The sequence below is a fragment of the Lissotriton helveticus genome, chromosome 10 (assembly GCF_964261635.1).
Source record: "Lissotriton helveticus chromosome 10, aLisHel1.1, whole genome shotgun sequence".
Lineage (NCBI taxonomy): Eukaryota > Metazoa > Chordata > Amphibia > Caudata > Salamandridae > Lissotriton > Lissotriton helveticus.
The window spans coordinates 477,112,911-477,136,132 of NC_136071.1; the positions used below are offsets into that span (position 1 = coordinate 477,112,911).

General features: G+C 45.1%; 1 long non-coding RNA gene across 1 annotated transcript in view; it reads right to left on the bottom strand.

Moving 5' to 3' along the window:
- The window catches only part of LOC144785340 (uncharacterized), a 4,610,862-nt gene that overhangs the window by 3,620,398 nt on the left and 967,242 nt on the right, over window positions 1-23,222 (bottom strand). The window lies entirely within an intron of this gene.

Below are 23,222 nucleotides of genomic sequence, written 5' to 3' on the forward strand. Positions count from 1 at the left end.
TGCTATCTTTCTGGTGTTCTAAAGCCAATGAAATGGTAATTTATCTGATGTTAATATTTATGAAATGTATCATATAGTGCTTGAAGTTTATGATTTTATTTTTTTAAATCAAATAAAGAATATATTTATTGATTGATTGACTGATATGGTGGTTCACGTATAAGCACCCAATATTGTAGTTATATTTTGGAGTTCAAGTTCAGCGTAGAGGGTAGTGTGCTTCAAAGCAACCAGGGATCCACTTAGACATTGAAGCTGCCCTGAAAACATTTAAAAGGATTCATGCTCAGGTATATTGGTGGTCTATTGATTATATGTTGAATATAATTGTGCTGTTCATGCACTCAGTGTTAACATGTTTTAATTTAGTATTTAACATAAGCACAAAATGCTGGAAAATCCGCTTTGCACGAGTTATAACATTTGTTGAAAAAGTGTAAATCAGGTGAAAAATATTCATTGATTGTGGACCTGGAATGTACACAATCATCAAAATGGTCCCCTCATACGATTCAGAGGCATATGATGGCGGCCAATCCGATCTCAGTGAATGGGAAGCATTTCCCTGAAATGCTGCCAACAAACATCAGCATCATCTCAAGAACCCTCAGAAGATTAAAGAGCACGTACATGCATCCATCTGCTGCTGTTTAAAATAATTAAACATCTGTCAGTTAGCAACAAATGAGGAAGCTGTATTAGACCACTCGGAAGGTCTTTTGGGACTGGCATCGTTTATGTGTTTTAACTGAGAAATAGTTCCATACCTATTGATATCTAATTACTAAAATCATTGTAATGATTAGCAGTACTACTCATACTACTAATATTGTTACTGATAAGCCACTACTGCTATGCCTACCATTACAATCACCTATAATAATATTGCTAGTGCTACTACAAAAACTGCTATTAAAGCTACACTATTACTACACTCCTTCTACCACTCCTACTGCCATTGTAGTAGTGTACCCTGTTCTTTTGCTACTATGGCTGCCACAACTGCCACTACCACTGCTGTAATTCCTACTTCTAAATATCAGCTATTACTACTTCTAAGCTACCACCAATAGCGCAAAAGAACCACTAACAAAATCCAGACATATTATCCCCAGCTGTGCCATAAATTAATATAATACACAGAAACCAGCAAGCTGAGTTTAAAACCTATCTCTACTTTTCTTATGACACATAATACCATCTCTTTCTCTTTCACACAATGCAACTTAGCAACTTCGCATACTGTGCTGCATTATGTGAAATATTAGGAAATATGCAGCTAAGCATTTAAGCAGTGTTTGGGAAGATTCGTGGTTAGACATTGTATTAGACAGAATAAAGGACCCTTGCCGTACATGATAAGGATATTGCAAGTCTCCTCGCACTACCTTGACCTTATACAGAAGCTCCCCCTTTGCCTTCTCCCTTTGCCCTCGTTCCTCTGTATGGTCACAGAACTACTCTGTCACTTGTAGTATTTTGAGTCTGAGCACCTACTTTGACAATTACAGCTTTGAAATCTGGTATTCGCCTGCTAAGGACATCGATTTGCACCTTATGTTTAAGAAAAAAAGTTGCATTTTGCTTCGCACAACCTCCGTGACAAAATACACGTAGATCACTTTACTGCATGGTGAATATAGGCATTGGGCGATCGCTATTGCATTATCTGTCAATAATGTCCACTGAAATTCCATGTCACAACCAGCCTAATGCAACATGTTAAAAATGGGGTTTCTGGTTGGCTCGGGTATGCACCTAAGAAATGCAGAACCCACCACTCTAGCCAGAGCAGTGGAGCTACATACCGAAGATAACCCCTGCTCATCCCCTTGGTAGCTTGGCAGGGCAGTAAGGCTTATCCCAGAGGCAATGTGTAAAGCATTTACGCAACACACACAGACACACAAGTGACACACTAGGCACACCACAAAAGAAACTCCACACAAGGTTATATAAAAATATCCTTTATATTATCCATAAAAACACATTAGAACACAATCACATATATACTGTGCCACCAGGCACTTGTCATGACTTACCAGGTATTACTTAAACCACTTTGCCATTTGGGCAATTGTCATAAATATTACAGTTAGGGTGACCTGTAACTACTGGTATGATTGCACTTAGCACAACACGTTATGCATAACCACCATCAGCAGTGCTATATAGTAAACACTTGTAAGCTGCACCCAAATACATTCCTATGAGCCAAATTGCCCCCAAAGGTGAGAGCCAGCTGCCCACAGACCTGTTGTGCAGCCGCTGAGATACCTGCGGTGGCGGCCCGTCATTGGCTTTCCCCATGCTGGCCACTGGAGCAAGAAAAAGCCCCCAACAGTGTACACAATCGGCAGCTGCCACAATTTGTGCGGTGCATCTGCTGGTAACCCAAATACGTAGGAGACCGCTCCCAGTTTCGTGCGCCCAATGTTGGGGTAATCCCCTTATGGGAGACCTTCCCAGGTCTCCCTTTCGCAAGGACGTGGCAGCCCATGGGCTTCCATGAACGCCGGCTGCCGGTACCCACATGGTACCGCCCCGGCAGATCGCGGAAAGGGGAATCACTGCTGGCCACACATTGAGCGAAGTCTCTGTTGACTTTTGCTCCTCTCTGCTTGGCTGTTCACAGCAGTGGGTCACGCCCACAACCAGACTAAGCCCTGCAGCTTGTCACCTTTGCCTAGCTTCCGGCGGCTTCTCTTCACGGCGTGAATGCACTCAGCAACCGCCGCATTTGACGGCTGAGCCCCCTTCTCAGGCTCCTGGTAACAAAATTGAAAGCGCCTTCCATGCACTTCTGGGGTGCAGATACAGCGCTTAGGAGCACAGCACGATGAAGTGCTCCACATATGTTACTGCAGTATGAGACCACACCTGGGGCTCAGGAAAATAATCCCAACTTGCACCAAACCCAGGTCCAGGGCCAAGAGCCTAAAGAAAACAAAGCGCTTGAGTCTGCCCATGCCAGCGGCAGTGCAGCACTCCTGGAAGAGTGCTGAGGACACACCAGCAGGGCGCAGCCAAGCAGGCTAGCACAAGGGCCTCAGAACAAAGGGGTGGTCCTTCTCCCAGTCCAGTAGCCCCCCCAGAATATTCAGTCACAAGGCGGTTCCTTCTGGCATTCCAGCAGCCTGCCTGTCACACGTCCCATGCAGTGTCTTATTTTTCAAGTTCAAAGTACATGGGGTCCCAGCCCCAGTACTTATAGTCCAAATGTCTTTGTTCTGGGGCACTTTACAATATAATTGAAAGTGCACCCCCCCCCCCTTTGGGGGGGGTGCACTTGGCCTTGGCCTTGGCCCCAGACATACCACAGGGGGCTGAGCCATCATCATGGAAGGCAGGCACTGTCCTATTCAGGTGCCGGTGCAACTCCTCCCACCCCTCCAAATGCAGTGCAGTCGAATCCAGGTGCAAGAGAGAACTCCGCCCGCTACTCTAAATTCAGCCAAGGTTTCTTCAGCCTAGTACTGAGTCACCCAGGCAAGGCCGGACACACCTCAACCCCCCCAGGGACTGGCTAGAGTGAATGCACATCCCCTGTCCCGTGTCAGTCAGAACCAGACAGTCAATACACACCAGGCAGGGCACAAAGACACATAGCAAGCACAAATGTCTGCTTCTAAAAGTGGCATTTCTAAAATAGTAATAATACATCTGCCAACAAGCAGGATTTATCACTACTATTCCATACATACCAAACAGATTTGCAATGTTCCTCTCATGTCAGGAATTACCACTGAAGAACATATCATGGAATCCCCAATTCAAACCTATTAGAGGGTAGCGTCATAGCAGTGAGAAACCAAGTAGGCTGTTTGTCACTACAAGGACATGCCACACAGTTAAGGCACATGTCCTACCTTTTACCTACACCGCACCCTGCCCATAAGGCTAGCTATGGCCTACCTTAGGGGTGACTGTTATGTAGTAAAATGGGAGTTGCAGACATGGCAACCACTTTATATGCCATGTGGCAGCAGTGAACTGCCCACACATGCCCTGCAGTGGCAGAAGCCTGAGAGGTTTGAAAGGCTACTTCGGTGGGTGGGATATCACTGTACAAGGGATTCACAGGTAAATTAAATATACCAAACAGGTGTTGACCAATCTTACTAAGTTTACAAGAGAGAGAGAACATGCACTTTAGCGGTGATTAGCAGTGATAAAGTGCCCATAGTCCTAAAACCACCAACAGGTCAGAAAAAATACAGGAGGAAGGCAAAAGGTTCTGGGATGACCCTACGAAAAGGGGCAAGTCCAACATAATGTTACAACAAAATGATCGCTACAATTGATAATGATTCTGACAGAGCATTAGGTTTCTTAAGGGGTAGGAACAAGCTATGTAATTGTCAGTACAATGCATTAGAAACATGTTTGCACTGCTTTGATAACAAGTAACTAATTTAATTTTTAGACTGTGCACAGTACCAACTGAATTGTCTACAGATGTTACAATCTTAAGCTTTTTAGTCACCCTAGAACACTCATTTTTTTAACCTCAATATTACCAGGGTTCTAACGTGACGCTCCTGCACGTGCAAACGTTCCAAAGCTTGCTTCACACCTGCTCACGCCCCATCCTGCGCTCAGGGCTTACGGTTCTGAGGCAAATCGGTTGCCCGTTTCAATCGTGGCACGCGCTGATTTTTTGGGTTAACAGATTGAAAAGGCATAACGAGAGAGACGCCAGTGTTTTCAAAATGAGAGGCATTGGCACACGTGCCGATACTCTGATAATAGATTAACAAGACAGAAGCAATTCAGCCTGCTCTGAGCAAGGAGGCCAGTCAGGAGGGGTGATGAAAGTTCAGCCGGTGAACCATCTGTCCTCAAAGCGCATCGAACAAACAGCATTGCAGCAGTCTCAAGACGTATATCTACAGGGATAATTCAAGGCCAGCATTGAAGTCTCCTCCTAAGGGAAGCAGCTTTTCAGACCAGTAGAATGATCCACTGAAAACTCCTTCAAGAAAACAGCAGCACAGCCGAGGCACAACAGGCATGTTCTGACATGTTTGTGTGCAGACCACCCTGCTGTACAACACGCAGCTGAAAAGAATGACGCTTGTCAGTGTAAACATTACACATGGTAGACGTTTAACACCGGTGGTGCTTGTGCATACTTAATGGATAGTGTAGGTAGAGCTTGGGGAAACAAATCTGTATTGTTGATGTTCAAAGTGTGGCTTTGATGTCTGGTAATTCGTGATGCTGACTGATGATGTTCTAAGATGCTGGTCATGATGGCTTTGTAGTATATGATGCAATCTGTTTTGAAGACTGAGCCAACCCGCAATGAGGGGGGGAGCGGGGGGGTTGGAGTTACACCAGGATGTGGGTGATATGATCTCCATGAGAACAGGGTCAATGACCCCCACCTATTGACTCTAAAGCCCCATTGGATCAATTGGAAGTGCCACTGAGTACAGTACGGGCCATGCCTGACCCGGAACCAACTTGAGCAACTTCCCAGCCACCATGCAGCCGCTTTGGAGACCACCTAGTGCCCTTAACATCCCTTTTAGAAATTAGACAGGTCTCCCTGGGCACACAGTCATCTACCACCTCACTCAGCTCAGGGATCACTTCCAGCAGCCGTACCAATGTCTGGCAAGCTAGCACTTCTGAGAGGCCCTCAAGAGCTTCCACCCAAAGGCTAGCACACCTGAGGTGCACCAGGCAGGAATGTGTCATGCATAAAACTGCACAACCTATCTAGCGTAAAGTTCAGAGTGAAAATCCCCAACAGAAGTGTCTTGCATCAACACACTGATGTTCAGGGTCACCTCCATCTGTAGCAGGCACCATCAATCTGCCTTGTTGTGCCGCTGAGGGTGCAACCCACCTCCTATACCACATTCTTCTCATGGGCCTCCACCACTTGTCCATTGGGTCTGATGCCCTAAGACCTACCATGAGTGGACACTAGGCTTGGCACACAGCTACCACCTCAGGATCTGGCACAACGGTCTCAAAGATGACATCCTTCACCGAACACGAGCAGTCGCCAACTCTATACTGAATCTCTGGGACCATCACCCTCTTTGAGCTCCAATGAGTCAGGAAGTAGCCCACATGATGAAATTACCACACTTATGACCCACTCTTCTGTCTCCTCATGGAGCACCACTACACCTACAAGCAGATGGGGACAAATGGTTACAATAAGAAAATGCCAACTTTCTAAAAGTGGCTTTTTCAGAATTGCAATTTAAATTCAAACTTAACGATAAGTTGTATTTTTAATTTGTAATACCAGAGACATCAAATGTTGGTGCCCCATCTCTTCCCAATTCACAATTACACCTATACAACGTAATAAGGCAATCCCAATGTTATCATATTGGAGAGATAGGCCTTGCAACAGGTAAAACTTAAAAAACTACATGCCCTATTTTTTAAATACAGGGCCTAACTCAGGGGTGACTTATATGTAATAAAAGGAAGATTTGGGCCTGGCAAATGGGTTAACTTGTCAGGTCAACATGGCAGTCTAAAACAACACACACAGGCCGCGCAGTGGCAGGCCTAAGACATGTTTACAGAGCTACTTAAGTGGGTAGCACAATCAGTGCTGCAGTTTAATAGTAGCATTTAATTTACAGGCCCTGGGCACATATAGTGACCTTTACTAGGGGCTTATAAGGAACTTAAATATGCCAGTTCTGCATAAGCCAATGTTACCATGTTTTAAGTGTAGAGCACATGCACTTTATTAATTATTATTATTAAATGGGTTTTGTTAAGCGCAGACTACCCGGAGGCCTCGTAGCGCTGAGTATGACTGGGGGGCAAGTGAGGACAGTGAGATTTAAGTGAAGAGGATGGTTTTTAATTCCTTCCGGAATTTTAGGTTATGTTCGCTGCGCAGGGAGGCCGGCAGGGAGTTCCATGCCTTGGCTGCATTCCAGGAAAAGGAGCGTTTGACTTTGTTCTCAGTGGCCAGAAAGGCTGTACTGGAGCGCAGCGACCTGCCAGGGAGATATGGAGTAGCCAGCGAGCAGATCATTGCTGGTGCTTCCTTCCACATGGCCTTATGCATAAAGCACATTGATTTAAACAGTATTCTGGCCTTAATGGGCAGCCAGTGGAGTCTTTTTAGGGCAGCAGTCCCTGAGTCCCGCCTGTTGAGGCCCAGCAGGAGGCGGGCTGCTGCGTTTTGCGTGACCTGGAGCTTCTTCGTTGTAGTGGCCGGAGCCCCTAGGTACAGCGCATTCCCGTAGTCCAAACGGGACAGAATGATGGCTTGCACCATGATCCTGCGGGCTTGTGGGGGGAGAAGTGGTAATACTTTCCTAAGCATACGCATCAAGCCGAAGCAGGTGACAGATATGATGGTTGCTTGGTGATTAAAATTAAGATTAGCATCAAGCCAGATGCCCAGGCTCTTTATTTGGGTGCCCATGCATGGGGGCCAGTCAGGCAATGGGCAGGGGATGTTTGGGTTCCCAAGAATCATGAGCTCCGTTTTATCGCCATTGAGTCTTAAATGGGAGGTGGCCATCCATTTATTGACTGCTGCTAAACAATTACTGAGATTAGGCGAGGAGGTGTTAGTTTGGTTCAGGGAGACGATCAATTGAGTATCATCAGCGTATGTGACTAACTCCAGGCCAAATGAGTGGACAATGTCTGCCAAGGGGAGCATATATATGTTAAAAAGGGTGGGGCTCAAGGACGAGCCCTGAGGCACACCCTGAGCAAGAGGCCAGGTTCTGGAGTGAGTAATGCCCTCAACTACTCTAAATGAGCGGTTTTCTAGGAAAGATTGTAGCCATCGAATGGCTGTTCCTGTCACTCCTATTTGATTAAGGCGGTGAATAAGGATGGTGGTGTTTACGGTGTCGAAGGCGGCACTAATATCAAGCAAAATGATTGCTGTAGTGCCGCCTGAGTCCATCTGTTTCCTGGCTAACTCGGTCACTGTCAGAAGGGCCGCTTCCGTTCCCAACCTGGGGCGGAAACCTGCTTGGGAGTCATGGAGTATACTATTTGATTCCAAATACTGTGTGAGAGATGTGTTGATATGTCTTTCGAGCAGTTTACTAACCCAGGGGAGCAGGGATATTGGGCGATAATTGGCCATGTTGTCCGGGTCTAAGGTGGGTTTTTTCAAAGAGCTCGTACTTGCGCTTTTTTCCAGGCCGTGGGGACTATGCCAGTGGTGATGGAATTGTTAAGGATGTTGAGAATAACTGGTAGTATTGTGTCTGTAATCTTTTTTAAATGACATGGAGGTGCGGGATCACTTGGAGATCCAGATTTAACTTTTTTCATAGTGTGATCCAGGACGTCAGCTCCTACTAAGGGGAACTTTGCTAATTTATGGGGTGTGATGCAGGATGGCATAGCTCCTTCCAGGTCAGCTAGATTTGGTGCCACAAAGGCCGATGAGATTGTTTGTATTTTTTTATAGAAATATTCCGCCTGATTGTTGCATCCTGATTAGCAGTGGTAAAGTGCCCAGATTCCTATGGTCAACAAAAACAAATTCAGCAGAAAGGGAAGAAGGAAGGCAAAATGTTTGGGGGTGACCCAGCAGAAAGAGCCATTTCCAACATCTGTCAATTCTGCACACCCCTAATTATAACACCTTGACTCAATGTTTGATAACAGTACAGAGATATGCAAAAGACTTTGAAGAAGAGAAAAAACAACCATATCAGTATAGGATGTGGTGCAGCCACCAGAGCTGCCGATGCAGGAGCTGGGGATCTGGGTTTGAGTCTCGGCATCGGCTCAATAGCCTGTGATTCTGGGCAAATCACTTAATCTCCCTGTGCCCATGGACAGTGCATGGATACCCTCACAGGTGATAAGCCGAACTGTATAAATCTACAAATGTAATTTATTTATGTCTCTGAAAACACATCTGGGGTGGGTGACAGCTGGCTTTGTGCCTTCTCTCTGGACAGCCAAACACAAAGGGAGAATAGATGTGACTGATGGGCCATCCACATCCTGATTGGCCATCCTGGGCAGGATGGAAGGGAGGAGCTAACATTACACCTGAAAGTACTGTGTCCTGTTCCCACACAAAAGGCTACATACCCCGCTATAATGAGTCAGGTGCCAGCACAGGAAAGGCTGGTACTTTTGCACTTCGAAGGCATCTCTTTGAAGTCTCCCCCACTTTGAAGGCCCAACTGGGTATAAGTACTGGACCTCTGACGCCACCTCTCAGATACCTCTCGAACTGAGTACATTCTACCTGCTGCCCCCTTGCCTCGAAGTGGGAATGACTTGACCTGCATCTCTACATCCCCAAACCTAAGTATCTCCAAAGGCTTGGTGACTTGACTCCCGTTCTAAAGTCTCAGAGATATCAAAGACTTCTCTTGAACTTAAAAACAGCACCTGGTGCAATTGCTGCAAGTATTTCTCTACCGTGTGGAGCCATCCCAGTTCTGGGCCCTCAGAAGTGAGTATAAAGTGCTGCTTCTGTCAGAAGCTATGCATCGATATTGTTGCACAGATCGAACCTGACCCAACGCCGCCATTGCAGGAACCAGATCAACGCATCGCACTTGGAACTGCTGCATCGCCATGGATCCAGCGCTTCTAACCAACACATTGCCTCCAGTGCATCAAGAAGATCGACACATCGCCTCTGCAGAGTGGAAAACCCAGCGCATCGCATTTGGAACTGCAGCAGCTTGAAATCGGCGTATCTTTTATAGAACTGATGCAGCAGCACTGTTGCATGGGGAAATCAGGTGCATCACCCCAACTGAATGTTGACCACCACTGCATAACTCGGCTGCACCCCGCATCTTGTCGTTGGCAAGAAGAATCAAGGTACTTTTGCTCAGCGGACCCTCTGTAAGTCCTGTATCCAGTCCGCACTCAATCACGGACAGCCTGAACTCTTGACTTTGTCCCAGTCCAGGGCAACTAATTAACTCTTTAAGCGCTTACTGCTTCCAAGCGCTATTTTTGCCTTTAATCTTTAAAAAGTCATTTCGCAAATCCTACAGATTTTATCATTTTGGTCTTAATTTATTCATAAAATGATTCTCTATTCCTCTAAACTGGTCTTGTGGTAACTCAATTGTATTATAAGTTTATCTTGCCAATGCCTGTTTATGTTTACTGCCTGTGTGTATGTGTGTTTACTTATGAAAAGAAGAACCCATTGTATGTCATTGTTGCAAGTGTATGTCTACTGGAACATCTTGGTCAGTTGCATGTGGACCATGAGTCGTAGGTACCTGTGTGGGGTTCTCTCAATAATGAACCTATTTTTGTAAATCATTTACTTTGTGGAACTTACTTCATTACTGGTATAGAAAATGTTTGTGTCGTTTTCACTGGGTTGCTGTTTGATGTGCTGCACAAATACTTTACACATTGCCTTGTGAGTTAAGCCTGACTGCTTTCTGCAAAGCTACCAGAGGCTCAGTCTAATTTATAGTGTGTTTGTGACCTACCCCGACGACAATTGTAGTCCCTGCTTGAACAGGGTGTATACCTCTGCTAACCAGAAACCCAAAATGGAAACCCAAAATGTTAACCGCGGAGTACAATTCCGTGGAATCACATGGAATGACATTAACATTCTGCCACATTCTGTGAAATTTCCTAAAGGGGCAAAGTGGGCATTTGGTGCTATTATCATATCACAAAATGCCCTTGCATCACAGAATGCATGCAAGGGTGCATTTGTGCTATGAAAATAGCTCAGTCAAATATCACTTGGCACCCTTACATTCTCTGCATTGATTAAAAGTAAATCACTGCAGAGTGTGCAAAGGCGCAAGTGATATGCAGTGGTTTCTAAACTTAAGAAACCACTGCATCATTTAATTCTACTGGCGAAGTGGCAGACGTTTCATTAATCAGTAATTCTGCATTGCAAGAGCAACGCAGAATTCCCAGAATTCCTGCAATTATGATGGCAGAATTGGAACCTCCGCCCAGACCTAGTTATAATCTGGATGATGGATTTTGTCTTTAGTGACTCATCTGTTAACATTTTTGTAGCTTTTCTTTTAGACCATTCTTCAGAATAAGGCATTTTTGGAGCTTGGCCACAAGGCTGACAAAGGCTTTTGCGTTCATGTATACGCAATGCTTCATTTCTCCACCACGATAGATCATTGTATACAAGTGTACTTAGTCAGTCAATCAGTCATTCACCAGGAGATAAAGTACTATGGGCCCGATGTAGGTAAATCTGATTTACCGACTCTAGAATACCGAATTTTACCGATTCGGTATTCTAGATTCGGTAAATCAGATGTAGGAAAAAATTCGGTAATTTTTACCGTATCGGTATGATTCGGTAATTACCGAATCGGTATTTACCAATTCGGTAATTGCCATTGTTTCCTATGGGCCTTCAGGCCCATAGGAATCAATGTCAATTACCGAATCAGTAAATAACGATTCGGTAAAATTACCGAATTGTCAAGGGGGACAGGGTGTCACTCTGACACCCTGTTGCACCCCTGATTCTGGCTTGTGTGCCATGTGACACACATACATGCCCTTAGTAGCCCCCTACATGTCAAAAACCAAATACCGGTTGGTAACGGCCGAAATCGGCCGTTACCGACCGGTATTTGGTGACCTACATCAGGCCCAATGTGCCGTACTGTGATTTGCACTCTTTTCCCGATAAAAGCTTATGTAAATAATTGTTGTCAATGTTAATCATTTCAATTTCTACTATCAAATAATTATGTAAATAGGAAGGTAGCTTGCTGCAGTCATTTATGAACACATCCTGCTTAGGTGTGTGTTTGATGCAACAAGCACGCTACCAGCTTTCCAATAGCGTGACTCGTTCTGTATTTCAATTTCAAGGGCTGTTACCAGTGCTAATTTTCAGAAAAAGGGACAGGAGCCACAGTGGTTCATTTGTAAAACAATAAGTTCCAGAGCTCTCGCAGGAGGCAGCTTGCACCAATCCATTTCTCCTGTTAGCACTTCCTAAAATAGGAGCAACTACTAACCCTGAAAGTGGGGGGAGAATGTGGCCTAATGGCCAGAGCTGCTGACTTCGATGCTGGGGAACCAGGTACGAGTCTCGGCGTCGGCTCAACATCCTGTGATTCTGGGCAAATAACTTAATCTCCTTGTGCCTACCATAAATGAATGTGTCAACTGGTGCTCATGAAAAGTGCAGATGATCATCATTAAGTGCTGGTGCTGAGCACCGGCTCAAATTAAGCACTGATTGGAGCCCAATGTTTTTCGACAAATTCTGGCACCAGTGCTGCTGAACACTGGGGTTGCTGAACACCAGGCCTATTTTCTATCATATCCATGTCATGCCTGTTTCTTCCACCACCCTCCACTTTCTGTGTCTTTATGTAACTCTTGCAGGCTCATTTCCTAACTTTCTCTGCCTCCTTTTGTCTTTCTCTCGCTTTGTTCAAAGTCTGATGATGAAAAAAGTCCCATCTCATGAAAGCAGGTGCCACAATCTGCAACTGTCAGCACAGATTAAGCACTCGCTGTTACATAGGAGTGAGTCTTTGCAGTTTATTGGTGCATTGCTTTCACAACGGACAAGGGCCTTCTGACTGACTCCTCCCCATTAATCGTTTGATTCACCTGCAGGTGTGCGTTGCACATAATATTTACTCTCGTGTGACCCCAAGCAGGAAGGGAAATAAATCAATTGAAGATGGATTTTCTCTGATGCCTGTCCCACCGTTTACAGAAAATACTCGGAGGTGACGGGAAACAACGCTGGTAAATTGCTTTTGTGTTTCATTGTTGAAAACTACAAACCAAAGGCAGTATCTCATTTCTACCACATCCCGTGTTTTAACGAGGTAATGCTACATATGGTTTACAAGTCATAGCAGATTAACCAGTTGTGTGTATAACAGGCTGGTGGTTTTACAAAGACAGAAAACACATGCTGTATGCTTTATCGTGATCATGCTGGAAAAATATTTCAAAAACTACACATTGGTTTATTTCAGTCACTAAAATCACTTTACTATGTCACCAATGTGCACAGATATCAGGGCCACAGCAACATATCTTGTAGCAGAAAACCATCTCAACCTATCCAGGGCATTGAAAATGCTGAAAAGTCTTAACACACAAAGCTACCACTCTGCAGGCCAGTCACACAGAATGGCTGCTCCATGCCTCTGCTAAACACATATACAAACAACTTCAAACTGACTGCCGGCAATTATGAGGGAACGGAAACAAAAATCTTCCCTAAAAATAGACACCAAACACCCCTGATTCATTTAATCTCTCCATACCCGATCCTCGCCCATTCTAATTAAACCTGCGCAATCGTATCTCTAAATAGGGGGTTGGGGCAGCCCGACACCGGAAGTGTGCTCATGGGTATTTAGGGTTGGTGGTGCAGTCAAGGAGACTGTGCGAGCTAATTGGGCGGTCAGGGGTTGGGGAGCAGAAGAAGAGTGTGGGAACAACTGGTCACCCATTTTGAAGGTGATCGTGGCTGCTGGCAGACGGGAAATGTTTAAGGTAATTTGAAGGTGGTAGAGCCTAGGCCTTTGAGTTAGTAGAGGTGGATATGGTAGGGATAGAAGGGGGTAGGTTGGCCGAGGCCCTGAGAGTGATTAGAGAGGCAAGGTGGGAGGTCTTGTTGGCGCCCGGTGTACTGGGCATGCTGCAACCCATTGTTTTGCTCACCTGGTGCTGCAATGGTAGTTGGTCAAAGCTGCAGGGCAGCGGGTAATGCAGAGGAAGCTGGTATTTTTCAAGAGGCATGGAACAGAAGACAGTAGTTTTCAATGGCAGACCAGCCCTGGTGGGATGGCAGGCATTGGCACGTGCCACAGCCTTAAAGCCAGTTAAGAAATTTGAGGTCAGCGGAAGGCCAATGATGGCGTCAAAAATTGCCGGGGCAAAATGAGGTCAATTGAATGGCTTTTTGAAGTGATGTTGCACAACAGGGTTATATGTGGAGGTTCAAGGGGTTGGTATGGAGGAGACGAGAAAACGGATGAAAGGGGGCAACGATAATGAGGGCGATAAGGTACAGGTTGAGGAGGAGACAGGGGGAAAGACAGAAGGCTGGGTGGAGAGAATAAGTAAGGTGAGGAAGCAAAAGGGGAAGGTGATGGGAGAGTCGGGGAGGATAAAGTTAAGGATAAGAAAGAGCAAGAAGATGAAGATAAATAATGTGCCATACATGGGGATAACAAAACCCTTGGGAGCACATTAAATGGTGACCATGAAAGAGTGAATTTGTAATGGGGAATAAATAGAGCCATTGAAGTTACTGCACAGGTAGGTTTGGTCCAAGGAGGAGGAATTTTGATGTGCAAAGAGACTGTGGGTTCGCAATGACAATTGCAATTTAGACATCAGATTTCTTAATTTAAGTCAGCGTTTATTGTGAGAAGTACCTAGAGTGGTGTGTAGGGCTTCAAGATACATAGATATGATCAGAAAGGCCCACATCACATTTGGGGGTACACGTGGGTACAGTATGATGAGTTCAACACACACCAGTCAGAGGATGTAGAAGGGAAATGGGAGAAGTCAGCTAATGACTTATGGCTTATAGCTCGTATGAGACTACTCCCACAGGGTTCACAGCAAGTGGTCTGCAGATTTAGACAGCAGGGCTCCAAAAGTGGTGCGCTGTGCCCATCTTAAGTAACAAAGAGTCAATGCGCGGGGCAGTTTAGAGGGTGTCAGGGAGAGGTTGGCAGTAGCAGAACTAGTGACTAGAAACAGCAGCACATGAGACTACAGAGACCAGTACGTACACCAATTAATCTAGACAGACTACAGTACTGGTTGAAGTGGTGTGATCAAAGGTATTTGCACAAGTATTGTTGAAGAACGTTAAAGGGGATGTTAGGTTGGGCTATGAGGGGCCATGAGTCAGGCGAGGCGGTGGGTGGAGAACCTGAAATCTGCACAACAGCACCCAGAGGAGGTATGGGAACATTTTGTGAATCATACAGGAAGGCAGAATGGTGACACCCTTTTATGGAATGGCCTTTGGACATACTTATTGTGTCACCATTAGATACAGGACCTAAAAAGGAGACAGGGCACCTTCAGTTGATATAGCATATTTCTTGGATGGAAGGGGACTCAGTGAATGACTTTATAGCAGGGGATTGGGTGCCTGTTAAGTAATCAGTGGACATAGCTATTGAAATGGAGAGAGAGGATGGACTTGCAGCGTTGACGGCCATCACTGACAAAATCAGCCTTCTGCCTTTTGCTGAGCATCAAGATGACTTTGAGCTGCTGGACATTCAATTTGAGGGTAGGTGGGATGTCCTCAAAGCACTTCTGATGGGTTACTCTTGTTTCCCACCTTGTTTGAGAAGTCTGGTTAATTTTTGTAGTGGCTGTTGACATTTGTGATGAAGGTGAGGATGCTGACCTATTTACTTGGATGTTTTTTGTGGTTAATTCAGCAGATTGCCAGCTGATGCTGGATCGTCTGATGGCAGATGTGGCGAATCCAATTGGAGGTAGAAAAGTCGTCAGCACAAGATACGATGCTACCATTCCTGTGGATTGAAATTGAGGCAAGGTGAGATTGCCGGACAACATGAAAACAACAATGATTCTGCAGCCAGCAGTAGTCAGCTGCCCATGGTGCATTTACTCCTGATTATCAGTGTTTATTTACTGGATTTGTGTCCAGGAGCTTCTTGCCAGGGTACGCTTTGGTTGACAATTGTCTTGGAGATGTTCCCTGTATACTTTGTCATATAACCTTCTCCTTTCTTCCCTTGCCTAAAGACCATAGAGGGAGATCCAAGCAGTAAATTGGAGGATCTTACTTCCCAGCAGAGTGAGATATCAGCAGTGTTAGTTTATATCCACTCTTTGCATGCAGTGGAAGTTTTTTACCTGTTGTGTAATAAACATTCTGAACTCCTGTTCATGACAGAAACTTGTCTTTTGGACCTCGCCCTGCCTGAAGTGGAAGCAGCTATCCACGTGGGTTATAATTTTCACCACACGTATAGGCCCAACAGGAGAGTAGAAGGGGTGGCATTTGCATGCAAACTAACTATCCAATGCTCTACATTGTAGTCGAGGAAACAGATGGGGTGGAAGCCATAGGCTTTTATTTATCCTTTACTGCTCAGAACTGTCTAGCGGGTATTTTATTGTATCATGCCCCATGCAACCTGGGAGGATTTATTAAATTGCTTCATGTGGCATTGTCCCATCTTAATATGCTCATTATATTGTACTGGAGGATTTTAATATCAACACAGACTGTGTGTCAGATAACACTGTTGGATAGGATGTCTTCTTTTAATTACCCTGAATCAGTTTACTGCTCCTACGGATCATGCTGGGCACACAATCAATCTAATTTGCTCCCATTTTTCTGTGTTTGTTCAGGATCCTTGTCCCTTCGTATGGACAGATCACTCTATGATTAGATTCCATTAGCTGGTTGATACTAAGTCCAATCAGGGCTGTTTCCCTACTGCTGATTCTATTGAGCCAATCAATGTGTAGTGGAAATCCTGAGCCTGACCCTAAAGCGGTTGATAGTTAGCTCCTTGCAGCAAAAAATACCTTAGCTATCCAAGTGCTGTATAAGTCTGCATCCATCACCCCTTAGCCTCCTAGTTCAATCAGGCCTTCACTATTGAAAAGAGTGCTTGTTAAAGGGCTAAGAGTTGATGATGCGATTGCTATTGATCGAAGGATGTTAGACCTGGCATCTGTGGCGTGGTTTCCCCCTACATTTTTGCCTCTACCTCCTGTATTTTTGATGCTGTGCTGGATTTCGTTTTTGCTGGTTTAGATGCTTTAGGCACTTTGCCACTGCTGTTCAGTGTCAAAGTGCAAGTGCTCCCTGTGTAAATTGATATTGTGATTGGTTATCTATGATTGGCATATTTGTGTCACAAAGAAGTCCCTAGTAAAGTGCACTGAGTGTGCCAGGGCTGGTGATAACAAATGCTACTAGTGGTCCTCCTCAGCACTGATTGTGCCATCCACATGAGTAGCCCTAAAATGGTGTCTCAGGCCTGCCACCGCAGTACCTGTGTGTAGTCTGTGAACTGCCATGTCCTCCTGGTCAGTGTCCCCACTGGCCAGGCCTAACATTTCCCTTTCTGTACACATTGGTCACCCCTATGGAAGGCCCAAGGTACCCCCTTGGGCAGGGTGCAGTGTATGTGACAGGTAGAGCATGTGCTTGTGCAGGTGACATGCTCTGGTAGTGAATTACAGCCATTTTCGTTTTTCACTATTGTAAGGCTATCTTGCCACATAAGCTATCATGGGGGATGCTGGCAACAGTGGCTACCAGCACATCTTCCAATAGGAGCAAGATAGGACATAAAAGTCTGGTATCCCTGAACTCAGAATTTAATAACACATATTTTAGGAAAGGTTGTTTTTAAATCCTGTGTTTGAGAACAGCACCTTTAGAAAGTTGCTGTTTTCTTGCCTGACCCTTCTGTGTGCCTTGGCCTGTTTGTGAATTGGCTGTCTGGTTTGAGAGTGACAGGGGGTTGGGAGCCCCCAGGAGGCTGGCTGGGTCAGCCCGAGGCTAAATGACTGCATCTGCATCTTGAGTGGTGGGAGGGGAATAGCACCAGGGCCTGAATAGGGCTGTGCCTGCCTTCCACAATGCTGGCTCCACCTCGTGCTGGGCGGCTGACGACCCTGCCCCTCTCCCTGAAAGGAAAGGAGAGGCCAGGAAAACAAAGGGCTCAAGGAACACCCAGATCTGGTTCAGACCGGGCTCAGAGCACTCCTGCACAAAGGGATCAAAGACTTTTAGGGGTATAGGTACAGGACCCCTGACTACAGAAAATTAGATCATCCTGGAAACAAGAAGGAACCTCTGCCAAGGAGAAAGCTGGAAGACTGAAGAAGAAAGACTGCCCTGCTGTGTGATGCTGGACTGACCTGCAGTTGCTTTGCTGCCTAGGAGAGGGGAAGGACTTTGTTGTTGATTTGTCCTCTTACTTGAAGGAATCTCCAAGGGCCTGTTGTGAGCTGGCTCCCTGTTTTGAAGTCCCAGGAACAAAAGGACTTCACCCCCAGCTTCCCTGAGCTCTGCTGAGAGAGATCTGTCCTTCCTAGAGTGCTTGGGCCAGTTGTGGTGCCTCCGGAAGTTGTACTTGTGCTGAGAAGCTGGAAACCAAGATTTGAGAGACTTTGCTACAGAAAAGTTATTGCATCGCTCACTTGCGGAGCGCATCCCCGACAGCGTGAGGAAATTCCCGCCGCTACAAAGGCCGAGATTATCGCAGTGCCTGTTGCCGCTGCCGGAGACACCACATCCTTAGTTTGCGGGAAGATCACCATCGCTGCGAGCATCGTCGCAGAGCCTGTCATCGCTGGGTGAGATCGCCGCACCGTCTGCTTGTGGACCGCATCACGTCGCTGCGAACATTGTCGCAGCCCCCACAGATCATCGCATCGTGCTTTTGCGAGAACAAATTTCCTACATAACCTACGCACCGGAATCCATACAAGTCATCGCCTTCCTCCCCATAAAGACCAGATTCATCGCAACACACCCGCTGCTGCAGCAGGACTGTCGCCAACGCCTCCCCATGGTCTCAGGAGCAACGCATCGCTTGTTTTACACCGCACCAGCTTCTGCTTTGGAACTTTGTCGCACTTAAAGGTACTGTTGGCTAAAAGTGACGCAACTGTGAACTTTTCATGCAACTGTGGATTATTTTATCGCAACTTTAAGAATTCTTTTGCAACCTTTTTCTTGAACTGTGTATGTTGGATTTGTTGTCGTTTTGGTCTTGTGTAGTGTAGATTAAATACCTTTATTTTTCTAAACGGTTGTGGAGTCAGTTTGTGGTGTTTTCACTGTGTTACTGTGAGTGTTGGTACAAATACTTTACACATTGCCTTTGATAAGCCTGACTGCTTGTGCCAAGCTACCAAGGGGGTGAGCAGAGGTTATCTAAAGAGTATTTCCTCCTTACCCTGACTAGAAGCAAGGGTCCCTATTTGGACAGTGGTACCTACCTCTGCCAACTAGAGACCCCCAGTTCTAACAGAGGATAAGGAAGCATATAGAGCTGCGTTAAGGAAATATCTTTAGGCAATTAAGACAGCCAAAGCCAAATGTCTTCAGTTACTAATAGACTATGAGAGATTTTCAAAATTGTGAAGTGGTTCTTATTCCCTGCATCACCAGTAAAGGAATCACCCCTTCTCAGGAGCTGTGTGATAGCTCATCAAAGTTCTTAAAAGATACATTCTCTAAAATTCAGACGATTTTGATTAATACCCCTGTGATAGCCAATTTTGTTGAACCCATAAGTTCTAGCCTTGAGAATGAGAATGAGCAATGCTCACTCCACTGCTTCAATTTCATCTCTTTGTTGGAATCAGAATCTGTTATTTTGGAAGCAAGTCTGGGTCACCAGCCAACCCTTGACCTCCTTTCCTGTAACCCTTAGTGATTGATGTTGTCAATCCTATATTGAATAGGCTTCTGAATTCTTCTATTTTCACTGGCATGGTGCCTTCCAGCTGAAAACAGGCTAAACTGATTCCATCTTCAGCAGGTTTCGATGTTCTTTAAAAAATCTAGACACATCTTCCTTCTTTCTGTGATCTCCATGTGCCCTGAGAAACTAATAAATATGCAGTTATTGCTCGGACTACTTGGAGACCAAGAAGCTGCTACATTCCAATCAATCTGGTTTTCGCCAAAGACATAGCATGGACACTTCATAACTTTAAGTAACTGAATACATAAAATGAAGCCTCAATCTGGGCAGGAAGGCGGCACTGATCTTACTCTATGTAATCGCGGTCTTTGACACTGTGTCTCATGAACTCCTCCTACAATGTCTTAAATCTCTTGGTGTCGACAGGCTAGCAGTAGACGGGATTTAATCATTTCTGGAAAATCGTGGTCGATCTGTATGCTGGCCCCATTTTCCAACTGGGTCGAAGCCCCTCTCAATTGGGGTGCCCCAGGGCTCCTCTTTTAGTCCAAATCTTTTTAATGTTTAGTTGGATTCATTAGCGGTTTTGGTGGAATTATTTGGCTTTCAGGTGGTCTCCTACAATAATGACATCCAGCTTTTGTTCTCTTTTGCTAAGGCGGCAAAAGTGGACTGCTGCATCCTCAAAGCCTGCCTCACTGGAGATTTTGAATGACTTTGTGCAAGTCTTTTATTGTATAATATGGATAAGACAGATAAGAGAGAAATTCTTCTGTTTAGGTCCTTTCTTAAGGATTACTAGCTAAATTGTTGGCCAGATAGGGTCCTGTCCCCACCATCACTCGCAATGATTGTAAAAAATCTAGGCGTGAGGTTTGATAACCACTTATCCTTTCAATCCCAAGTATCCTCATTGGTGGAAACATGCTTTGGTTTACAACAACCCTTAAAGAAATTCCTCTTCTTCCTTTCTCATCGAGGAAGATGGTGGGGTCCATGTCCTTATGACTTCAAGGCTGGACTATACTAATAGCCTTTATTTGGGACTTCCTAACTATTTGATTACTAGATTTCAGGTTGTTCACAATGCTACCGTACAGCTCAATCTTAAACTGCCTCAGCATAAGCCCATTTCTCCTCATTTGTTTACTTTACAAAGGCTACCTGTAAAGAAGAGAATCCTGTATAAATCTTTAGTTATTGCTCATAGGGTCTTAAAAGGTGGGCTATTAGTATTTGACAATGAGACTTTTTCTTTTCCCCACCTTGGGTTTTAAGCACCTCCCAGACATTTTTGGCTGTAGTCCCGAGAATCAGGCAAGCTAGGAGGGGCAGTTGTGCTTTTTCCTATGTTCCAGAAAAGGCCTGGAATGCACTCCCACTTGAATTTAAAATTGAAATTGAAATTCAGAGTCCATTTATTTAACACCTGAAAATGTGTCCTCCAGCAGTTGGTCATTCATGTTGGGATTCTCTTAGGATTACCTGTGCGCGTTATAAAATCTTTTTAATTCATTGAGTTACAGGAGGGGATGTTGGTAAGATCAAAGGTATAAGTAAGAGATGTTTAGGTGTTGCTTGGCAAATGGAATTATGCATGCATAGTGATGAGAGCAGGGATGACATTCTGTAGGCGATTGGGTCTGGCACTGTCTGGTTCATCTCTTCCCGATCACCGGGTCAGGCTATCAGCACGTGTGCTGGTCAACTTGAGGATGTGGAAGAATTTTCCAAAGCCATTTAAATGCATCTCAGGGGTGAAAAGACAGATTTTTTCAGATGCAGAGTGAAGAGCAGGTTTTAGGCTTTCTTGACATGGTATGTGGTGTACAGAAAAGTGGCTTGAGTTCTAGAAGAATGAGGGATGCAGCATAGGATTCTGGAGTTCTTTCCATTGGTGGTTGCATTGGCCTTGTGGGATGAAACACTCACAATTAAGAAGGTTCTGGTTAATATTGACAACATGGCTGAGGTGAGCGCAGTGTACAGGCAGTCGAGCAAGACACTACAGCTGTTGTTAGCTTTTGGTTTGAAGTGTTTGAGGTACAATATTTTCAGAGCATATCATGACCAGAGGATCAACAATTACATTGCTGATGCTTTAATTTGTTCTTAGTTAAGCAGGTTCTGTGCTCTTGCATGAGAGCAGATAGGGAGAAAACGCTGATGTCAAAGGGCCGGTGGGAGATAGGTGCCTGAAGAAACCGGACCTGATACAGGGGTCACTGGTGCCGTAGACGCAGAAGGCATATGCTCAGGCATGGAAGGAGTTTGTGGAAGGTGGGGCACAGAGGAGAGGAGAGGGGAATGCGTGGAGGGAGAGTGATGATGAGGCACATATTTCATGATGTGTAGGATTGAGAAAGGGTTGTCACGGGTCACTATTGCTGGTAAGGTGGGGAACATAGCTTTCTTTGGTTAGTAATTGTAGAGATATGCACCATTAGCAGGTGAGATGACACTCAGGTTGTTGTAGGACTGGGCACACCAGAATGGGAATGGTGGGAAGATGAGAAGGCCACTTATTTGGTCAGTGCTACACAGGGTTTTGGGAATACACTGGGTGATGTGTGGATGGTCTGTAATGTATCTTATTTTCATTATTTAAGGTGATATGTTCTTCTGCCCCCTGTATTGGTGGCATTGTTATTTGGAAATTGATCGTTCAGAAGGCATGTGTATTCTTCAGCATAAGAACCGAGCCTGAGTAACTTCCTTCTAGTTGCTGGTGGTGTTTTAGGAAGCATTTAAGGCACTGGGCCTTCTTTAGGAGGAATATGGGATAGGCTATTTTAGGATAAGGCAGCGACAGAGGCGGGGAAGTGGGATTGGTCTACTAACATGATCAGGAACATACAGAGGTGGTCTTCTGATTGCTACAAGAGATATATGTGAAGATGGCAGGAAGATATTTAAATGGGTGACCAACTGGTTTTCTACTGGTTGCTTTTATCTTTGTGTCCTTAACCCTCAAGAGGTAAATACCATTTGGAGCTGCTGGCACTGCTTTGTTAAGTGGACAGAAAAGCAGGCAACGATGAGGAGACACAGGAAGCTATTGGGGTGTTTAGACAAAATGACTCATGTCTTATGTGGCATGGGAAAGGCGGTAGAAAAAATTGGCAAGAGTTGGTTCCAATGTTGAACAGGTATTTAGTCAGGGGTGATTGTCTCAACATTGTTGCGCTACACCAGGGGGGAGAACAATTTGGTTAGGTTAAAGGGCTTAATCTAGAGCAAGGCGATAAAGAGGGGCATAAGGAAGTTTAAGGTGGTGTTGATAGTTTGTGCTCTTGACAGAACTGGTTCCACTGCGATGGGCTGGCTAGCCAGCAGTGGTTGATAAGGCAAGACTAAAGTTGAACAGAGTTACAAATGGTCTGTAGGGAAGAAGGAATTGGAAGGGTGAAGCATCCAGAGGAAAAAAGTAGAAGTTTTTTTTCCGAGATGGGGTCATCTGTCCAATACAAGGGTGGATTTGTGCCTAATGTAGTGGTGGGAAGCCTGGGCAGGGGCATTGGGTGTTAGGGTGTGGAGAGGGCGGTAAACAGGAATAGGTAATGAGGAAACAATTTCTTGGAGGAAGGTTTTTCTGAGTGTCATGTTTTAGAGGATGTTTGACAAATTTGCAATCTACTTTGGGGTGAGCAAAGCAGTTTGCTGGGGATGGATGTTGAAGAACTTGACAGTTACATAGGCAGGAGGATCAATGTTTTTACAACTAAAAAGTTAAACAGTTCAGGTTTCACAAAAGGGTGAAAAGACCCAGTACAGTTAGGGGTGTTTATTAGGGCTGGGGTAAGTGGGGGATAGCTTGCATACATTCTAGTGAGGCTT